We start from the raw sequence: 9,124 nt of genomic DNA on the forward strand, positions 1-9,124 counted from the left end.
CGGTATCGCCGGTTGTCCTTTCCTTCGATTACTGATAATTTCCAATGAATCGACGTAATCGCGGATATGGAGTAAGGGTAACGGGGATATTATCAGTGCAGACTGTCTCCGAACTTTTGCGGCTTCCCACGAAGGAGGTCATGTGATAAAAGACACGAGAGACGTAGTCGCTGGGCGAGAATCGAGCTGGGTTCCATTGTCAGCGTAAGTAGATCGTAAGAGAGTAACGTGCCCTGAAGATTTTTCTAAGATTTCGTGGAGAGTGGTTGAACGCCGGAGACGCGTGGTAAGGTACATCGGTGCTAGGCGAAAGCGTCCAAGAGAAAGCTCTAACGTTTCTTGATGTAGTTATTAATTATCAACTCGTCTTTCGTTGATTAGCATAGTGCTTCTCAAAATAAATGGTGCGATCATTGGGACTGTACGATTCGAGGGGATCGCGAAAGATTCGATGTAAAAGACGCGGGCAATCGAGTCGTCCTTCTATTGATAAATTCGTTACAAGAGTTGCATAGCACATAGTTGCAGGAGTACATGACCAAGGGAAATGTATCGATCCACGTACGATCATCGTACGTCGATTAATAATCGATTGGCACGGTTCAACCCTCTCCTATAATTTGAGACTTCGAAGAGGGAGGTAGTTTCGTTAGCGAAGGAGCTCGGTTCGTAATAAGGGTGGAATGCGAGAAGCGGATGAAGATGAGGAGGCATAGAGCCAACCTTACGCCCCTGCCGATTGTTCCCTCTGCTCGAGCGAACAACGGCGACGAGGAGCCAGAGAAAGAGAACGTAGGTGGCGGGGGGTAACACTAGCCGAGTAAGCTCTGGAACACTTTTCAGGATTCAGGGCTTAACACCCCCGTATCCTCAGGCTTCACGTCTGCCTGGCCCAACCTGGGACTCCTCCACTGACTCCGTCATTCCTCGCTGTTCCGTTTTTCCTCCACCACGGCCAGGAAACTTCTTCTTCCACATTCTAATTACCTCGACGAACTGTCTTTCTCTAATTGAAGCCATCGCGGTATTTATACAAGGTGTACCGTAATTGGCGGTACAAGCGAGTGGGAGGTGAGTCTACGCGAAAAATTGAATCGAAAATGCAGAATAAAATTTTTGCCGTGTGACGCTTTATTTTCGAAAGAAGTAACTTTGAAATTTTGTCGAGTACGCGTGTACTTGATTCGGATTCAGTTCGATGGATTTTACTTTCTTACTGCTTCATGGGATGTTTACAAACATTGTCAACATGATATCTCTTACATTGATTTTACATTTTTCTTATGCTTATGATCTAGAATGACATCCGTCGAGCTGAAACTGGTTCAAGTACACGCGTACTCGACAAGTTTTCAAACTTATTTCTTTTTTCGAAAATAAACCGTCACGTGAACAAATTTCATTCTACATGTTCGATTCAAATTTTTACGTAGAATCGCTCCCTACTCGCTTGTACCACCAGTTACGGGACACCCTGTATACTGGGTGTTTACCCAGTGCTCGCCAATATTTTAGAGGCTCGACGAACAAAAATTAGACGAAAATCAATGGCTACGAAATAGAACTAATTTAATTTTCTGTCCTATAAGGAAGATGTTGCAATCGAGAATATTGCAAGAGACATTCTGTTGTATGTATAGACTGCGGATCTTTATGCATTTAAAGGAAATTTGAATGTGCAAGAAACTACAAAATGCAAACAATATGCAAGAATATAAAAAAGATTGAAAGTAAAGTTCATGTTATAATATTAGCTGAATAAAATAAATTCTTACATAGGTTCAATGTTTGTAGGCACGTTCGTTCGCGAAGATTTTATTTTGCATAAAGATCCGCAGTGTAGTTATGTATATACAAAAACACGTTTTAAGACTTCCCATCAGGAGACTCCCGTTTTGCAAGCATTTCGTGTGGTTAGAGCCTTCGTTTGAATAGTATTTTATACTCAAGTGAAAAGTCTAATTCAGTCAAGTTCAATGCATACAACTTAATTTTAGATTAACTAGAGTAAACGTAACGGTAATACCTCGTCCACGAAAAAGTTTAGAGACGATTCTTTTAGTCATTCGTCAGCAGTTCCATACGGGGTGTTCGTAAAGGTATTTTCCGATTCAGTAGATTAAATCAACGACTTTTACATAATTTGTATGGAACAATGTCTGTGCTCAGTGAGCATTTCGATGGTAAAGAGTCCTTTAGACAACCCTTTAGAAATATTGAATGCGATTAATTAGTAAATAGAAATAAATTCGTGAAATTGGAAAGTACCTTTCTGGACACCGCTTGTTTTTTTGACTCACAGAATTCGATCTTCCATTGTAATTCTCGTCGTGAAAAGTGGCGGTCCCACGTCGATCGTGTTGGTTCGTCGATCATATAGGTACCCACCTTAAGTTTATGTCATATTTCATATCGCAATTGTACGATGAAATAAAACAGAAACATAAGACGGCTTTCCTATGTATTATCCATCCTCCTTCGCTGCGTCTTCTTCCCGATGTGACGAAGTAGCGATATAGTCAAGTTTTGAGAGCTTACGTCTTCGAGGATGGTCGGTGAGATCTCTATAGACGACGTAACGAAATACAATATTTTGTCTGTAGAAAAATAATGCTACTGACGCCATTGTACGAGGAATTTGTTACGCGATACAGTGCGTGGACAACCGATCGCCGCAGCGTCAGATTGGTGTTACGTGTCAGAAGGGTGGATGCCAGTTGGGATTTCAAACCCTAGGCCCTTGGAAAAGACGTTTCGCTTGTGCCGCTTTCTGCTATCCATAGTTTCAGAACATTAAAACGCGTAGGTTCGTGATAGCTAATAACTTGTCTCGAGAGCTACATATTTTTACAATTTGAGTCGTACTTCTCTCTTCGATGATATTTCGATGTATTAAAATTGCCTGAACGGTGATATATCATTGCGTCTATTAATAAGTCTACTACCACTATTCCATTTCGTAATTTATCTAAATAACGTGACCACTGCTAGGGAATTACATTTTTAGAATGTATATTTCTTCTAATATTCTAATGGAGAATACAACGGTTATCCACGTTAATCGCAGCAATTTCGCTAATTTGATCGAAAGAAATGTATTTCCCTTTTGCAGAAGGACAGGTGAACGGTGTACGTAGAAACATAGTCGGTGCATACGTATGTACGCGCGTGATGTTGCATAAGAAGCCTTAAATCTGCTTGAGGTAAACGGGATTAATCTCATCCGCCCCACGCGAAGCCTTGTCAATCTCATTGGCGTAGAAAAATGGAGTTCTACTGTGAATTAAAATTTTTTCGGCTCTAACCGAGATTCCGCTCGTTTTTACGACTTCCATTTCAAAATATCCGGTATACGTCTTTCCCTAATTGTTGGTCAAAAAGCAATTAACTGTAGTCGATTGTAAATTAAAGAAAGGAGTACAGTTAATTACTCTTGTACAATGGTATACGTTCCAACAAACGTTGAAATGTTTTCTTTACGAAACGAAAGCAATGCTTTGCGATTGCTTACATGTATACGTCCATCGTTTGATTAAATATGAAGTAGCAGTAGATCAAGAAACGATTGATGTATGGTAATAGTAGAAAACTGTGCGTGTTTGGATATACCATCAAAATGTTAACATATCTCGATGTATTACTATCGGAATTAGAAAAATTTTTGTGCTCGATAATATTGCTTGATGAATCTTATTGCCCTTGATCGTCTATAATGCTGAACAATCGTGAATTACAATAATAGCCACGAAATAAGGCGAATTCTTATCTAATCATAAAGGCACAATTACGACCCCTAGTTTAGAAACATTGATTTCTACGATTATAGATCTCTGTTAAGTTAATTGCTATAAAGAGATGATTAATAGAAGGCTACATGATGAAACACTATCTCAGTTAATTGTAGTCGGTACGAAGTATTCAACAAAATTTTTATTCGTATGTGGGACATTGGAATCGCAGTAGAGGAGTTCCGTGCTCGGTCAGACAAGTCACGCAGCGCACCGACAATGGCCCTTCGAATACCAGAACCCTTTGCAGATCAGACTTCGAAGTCTCTCTACTATGCTTCCAGGTGGTTCTTTCCAGCCTTACCAATGGTCACCAAACCACCTGTTTCCCCTTACCAACCCTTGCGCCACGGTTACAGATGTGTCATGCTTTTATCGACCTTCCTCGGTACTGCAGTTTCTCACCTTCCTACCTTTAACCCTATGCTACTCGCTGCGATAACTCGCGTTTATCCTACACTAAGTTTTCCCCAACGACGAATCGAACTTTCTTTTAATATACTTCTCGATACAATTTAGAATGACATTCGATATACATAGGCGTGTATTACTTACTCAATTTTTTAACTTGCCACTTCGTCGAACGATTCTACGTGCGGGGACACGTATCGATTTCTCGCGAGATCGATGAATCGCGTTCAGCGTGTTTCGAGAAAAACATACAGCGTCGTTTTGATCCGCAATGTTGTCGATAGCGTCGCGTCGATGACGTAGATAGTTTATATGACGTCAACGAAAACTGTAAAGAAAGTAAACTATACCAGGGCAGTGAACTCGTTTCGATCAGAGCCACGAAGAGGGAGGCTGACGATGTAGAGAAACTGGGACGAGGAAAGTATGAGAGACCGAGGGATGGCGAGCAATCTTCGTGTTTTAATCGTGAAAAATTCATGACATATTACCGGTTCGAGCGAGGTATTAATAGCACGGTGTACAAACTGAAATGTGAAATTTCCAAGTTATAAATAGTACGAGCGTGCTTGGCGCATTCTAAAGGTCAATTGACACGCTTTAAAGACGAACTAGTACCGCATTTCAGGTGTCACGGATCGAGAATGTTTTTTCGACTGTCACTCTATGCGGCGAATAGTTTAATTTCCCAAATTGTTGTGAGTAGATAAGAATAGAATGTCCAATTTCTCGATTCCTCGCGTTTAGAGCCAAACTTCTTTGCGCCGCGCTCGTCGGGGTCATTCATCGGGGGTGGTTCTAAAAATAGCGCCCCGTTTAATGCATAGATATTCGGGTCAGTAGAAGGCGAGCCAAGGGCGGCTTGTCCAAGATTTTCAACGACGGGAGACTTCAACGATAGAAGCAAAAGTTACTCGAGCGATTTCGAACTTGCTCTGACATCTCTTCGAGTATTTCAAGGATACTTTTGCGCTATAGAATGAAAATTTGACATCGAGGGATACAATCTAGAAGTGTGGAAATTTTAACGATTTACCTTCGAGCATGATACGATCAATGAAAAATGCATGGCTCTTGCGAGGGAGCGATTCTCTCAAATTCAGGGGGCCATTGTTCGACGGGAAAATGCGGCGCGGAAAAAATTGAAGGCTCGGTTACCGCGTCTAGGACGAGGAGCATCGCGAATCTTTTCAGCGGAAGAACTTAAGGAGATACCTAGAACATCTCGTGGGTTGACCCAGTTTCTCCCATGAACGCGTATTCCATTGACCCAAGATGGTTGCCAGGCAACAGCATAGCCATGGTGCTTGGACATTTTGGCAGAAGTGCAACGACTTCGATCTTTGAGAAGATTTCTACGGCTGGCCGCGCACAATGGTCGATTCCAAGGGAAAAAAGCAGAAATTCTCGAGCAGAGATTCTCGATGGAATTACCTCGCGATATCGTCACCGTTAAAGGAAATTGTTGCAAACGAGTCTACCAGCTTTGGCGATGGATCAAACGAGAACGCGGGGACACTGAGACACTGTTCCTCGCGAATACGCACTGTCGATATCGATCGATCGCGTTCTCCGACGACCGGACGCAGCTTCACGGCCTTGAAAGAAGACCGAAAGTGGTAACCGAAAACGGAGGTTGCTCAGCAGGAAATGCACCACGCTGTTTGTCATCTTCCCGCTCGCTCGCAATCGGTCTGATCCCGTCCCTTTCACTTATCCTCTTTCCCTCTCTATTTTAGATGCGTGTCGTTGCCGTACCCCTTGGTGGGGAGAGATTGTGAATGACGCAAGTCATGGGAAATCTGGGTCACCGGGTCATGCTACTCCATCCCCTGTGAGCTCCTCTTCAATGGGGCTTTATTTATGAAACTCGATGCCACACAACCAAGGATGTAAATGCGAACGGATCCGATCTGCGATGCAACTAGGAGGACCACGGGGAACGCGGCGAATCCACGCACATCTTCGTCAGAAGTGCCTTTCCCATCACTCGCGGTACGTTATCACTCGCGAAACGAAGACACTACGGTCAGGGAATAGGATTCTTGAAGATCACTTTCCCTTGGAGCGTTTGTAGCGATGATTTCGAAGGAAACCTCGCCGACGAAAGTGTATCCTGGGTTATTCGAAGCGAGCGCGGATCTTGCTCGAATGGGGGGTCGATCGAAATGTCGATGAAGAGTCGATGTAAGAAGATTCAATGAAGATTTCCAGAGAATTTAGTTAAGAAGAGCGTGTGAATCTTTTAGCAAGATGAAATGAGATAGAATTGCGAAACGTCCACGACGGAAAAAGAAACGGGGGATGCGGTGCTGGCGGAGGTAGGAGCGAGAATAAAGAAACGCAGAAGCGGGAAAGGAAGAAATAACAGGGAGGCGAAGAAGGTGAAACGTACGGCGACCTCTCGGTTTGCACAGCCTTGGGAAACTGGGGCTTTGAACTGTCATGCACCATTTCTCGATGCCTATTGCAGCCAGCATGAGAAGAGTTAGGGGTTGGGGGTACAGGCGCATGTATAGAGTCAGCCCCTATGACGTCAGTGAGGTACGAGCCAATCCTGTGGCCGCATTCTACTGACGTCATCACCTCCCCCGAGGTGACGTGCATTCCAAGGAAAAGAGGGGTACAGGAGGGTCGTGGCATAGGACTGTCAAGGGATAAAGGGTGTTGTTAGAAGGTGCAGGATGACGAGGACAACTAGCCCACCATACTTTGATCGAATAAACGATGCTAAACGACCACCGTGAAAATTGCTTTGCGATAAACGCTTCAAGTAACGCACTCCTTGCTTTATCTTCGATCCGATGGTCCAAACTCGCTCTGACGCTACTATCGTATTCAGGGAGCCACGTAAATAGTCACGAGCTGGTTCCTCGGGGGACCATTGGCGATAGGAACAACATTTTTGTTCGCTATCGTCAGAGTCGACGAGCCCCTTTATGTAGAGTACCACTGGAAATTCCCAGAACAGGAGACGCGCATTCTACTTTTTAAATGGACTCTACTTTTAACAATAACTATGTTCGCAAAAATTCACTGGTACCAAAGACAAGAATTCTTACGAATTTCAAAACATTAAATTAGCTGATGGAATTTTATCGCAAGAATCGATAAGTTGCGCCACCGTATCGAAAATTTTGGGAATATTGCGGATCGTGTATTAGCGACTCATCTCTTCCAAATTTCGCGCAGTTCGCGTCGCACTATGAAAACGGTGACCAGTTCGCTCAATCGAATGCACTGTATGAAAACTAGGACGATGACGGTGTACTTGCCACAGTCGTGCGACGCTTGCGGGTCCACTGGATTCGTTTTACAAATATTTCAAATTAATTGGTCGATCGACCGACGGGAAACATTTAACAACCTACCTTTGACACGGATCTCGCTTTGGAAAAGTTATAAAGGACGTGTTCACCGGTGAAAATGACCTTTAGATTCTCGATAGGACAGGCTATCGAGAGTTTGCGTTGTACGAAACAAAGGAAATTGTCGTGCACGTATCGAGGGGCGTTTAATTAACGGAGAGACAAGGTTCCTAATTTTTATTCGAACGGTATCGTTCTCCAGTGACCGAGGGAAGGGTCGTCACGTCTCGATCTCGAACGAAAGGGAAAACTATGCGTGCCTTTCCGTAGCCGTGGTCTTGTCTAGCGAGAATTTTGCGTGGGCGTGTGTTTGGGTTCCCTCGCCCCCACGTGCTCGTTTGTCAGGGTAGTCGAGTGTTTCCGATCGAGACGATTTCGTTTCGGTGCGCGTACGAAAATTAACTCCGATTCGTCGATATTTTCCGTCTTCAAACTAGCGTACCGTCGAGTCTGAAACAATTTTGTCACAAGTACCATCTGTTACTATTTACTTGTCCGTGAATGAAAAGAAATCGCGACGATTTTTACACTCGAAACGCACCGTTACTTGCTACTTACAACAGACGAGACGCCTCGCAGCTGATAACTCTCGATATCCTCTTTAGCGACAGGATTTTCGTACACTCCGGACCATCCAGCCCTTTCGTCAGAGTTCCTCGTATCTTCTCTCCTCCTTCCGAATCGCGTTGCCTCGGTACCAATTCACCTGTCAAGGTAATCGCGTCTAAATTTTCGTTGACAAAGACTCAAGCTTCTAATGGTTTAAAAGTTGAATTTTTCCACGGCGCTTTACCACGATTTACTTTTAGAGAGGTGTACGAGACTGTTCCTAATCGAATTTCGATCAAGTTCGAATATTTTCTGTGATGAATCTGCCCGACAATCGGCTGGAGCAAAGAGTCCGAGTTCGCGCGTCTCAGTGATCGAGGCCGAACTGCAGTCGGGCTAAAGTCCGATGGAACTCGACGGGTTTCCACTCGGAGGCCGAGGTTGCTAGGTTTGAATGGAGCTATCCTGCGATTGGTCGGACGTCCAGTGACGTCACTGCATTGATTGTCCCGCGCACGCCGCACCACGTGGCTCGTCGAAGATTTCTCTCTCCCTCGTACCCCCTCTGTACCAACAGCCTCGCTCTGTTCGTCGTCCTTCTTCATCTTCCTTCTCTCCCGCGGTTGAAAACTGCTTAGAAGAGGGGTTGTTTTGTCAAGGGGATGGACGAGATTCTTACGCGAATTTGTCTCACGTCTGGCCCTCAACGCCAACCACTTATTATGGTCTTGCCTTAAATCTTTCTATTTTCCTTAGGGTTAGTTGCTTCGAGACTATCGTTGGGATTCTGCGTGGAGATGCACGAAACCGTGATTTAGCTCGTTCCACTTTCTTATTTGCGAGGGGATTAGGGTTTCTCAGACGTAGACAACTCAGGTACTTTCGTAGAGAAAGTTTCTAGAACTCGTCGTCCGCGTCAACGTTTGTTTGTCGAGGGAGACCGTGGGTGGTGGTGCGTGCACCTTCGTTTAGAATGAACGCTTCCATTGGGTCGATGGTGCGTCGATG

The 9,124-nt window shown here is 44.2% G+C and overlaps 1 long non-coding RNA gene across 2 annotated transcripts; it reads right to left on the minus strand.

Annotated features, from left to right (window-relative positions):
- Nucleotides 1–75: 75 nt before the first annotated feature.
- Nucleotides 76–8,493, minus strand: LOC128887755 (uncharacterized). Of its 2 annotated transcripts, none has more exons than XR_008460095.1 (3): nt 8,371–8,493; nt 8,126–8,273; nt 76–8,017 (listed from the first exon to the last, which is right to left on the minus strand). It is a non-coding gene; the product is annotated as an uncharacterized LOC128887755 (long non-coding RNA). The 2 variants fall into 2 exon arrangements; XR_008460094.1 differs by having other exon boundaries at nt 8,361–8,493.
- Nucleotides 8,494–9,124: the final 631 nt, after the last annotated feature.

The sequence above is a fragment of the Hylaeus anthracinus genome, unplaced genomic scaffold (genome assembly GCF_026225885.1).
Source record: "Hylaeus anthracinus isolate JK02 unplaced genomic scaffold, UHH_iyHylAnth1.0_haploid 11989, whole genome shotgun sequence".
NCBI lineage: Eukaryota > Metazoa > Arthropoda > Insecta > Hymenoptera > Colletidae > Hylaeus > Hylaeus anthracinus.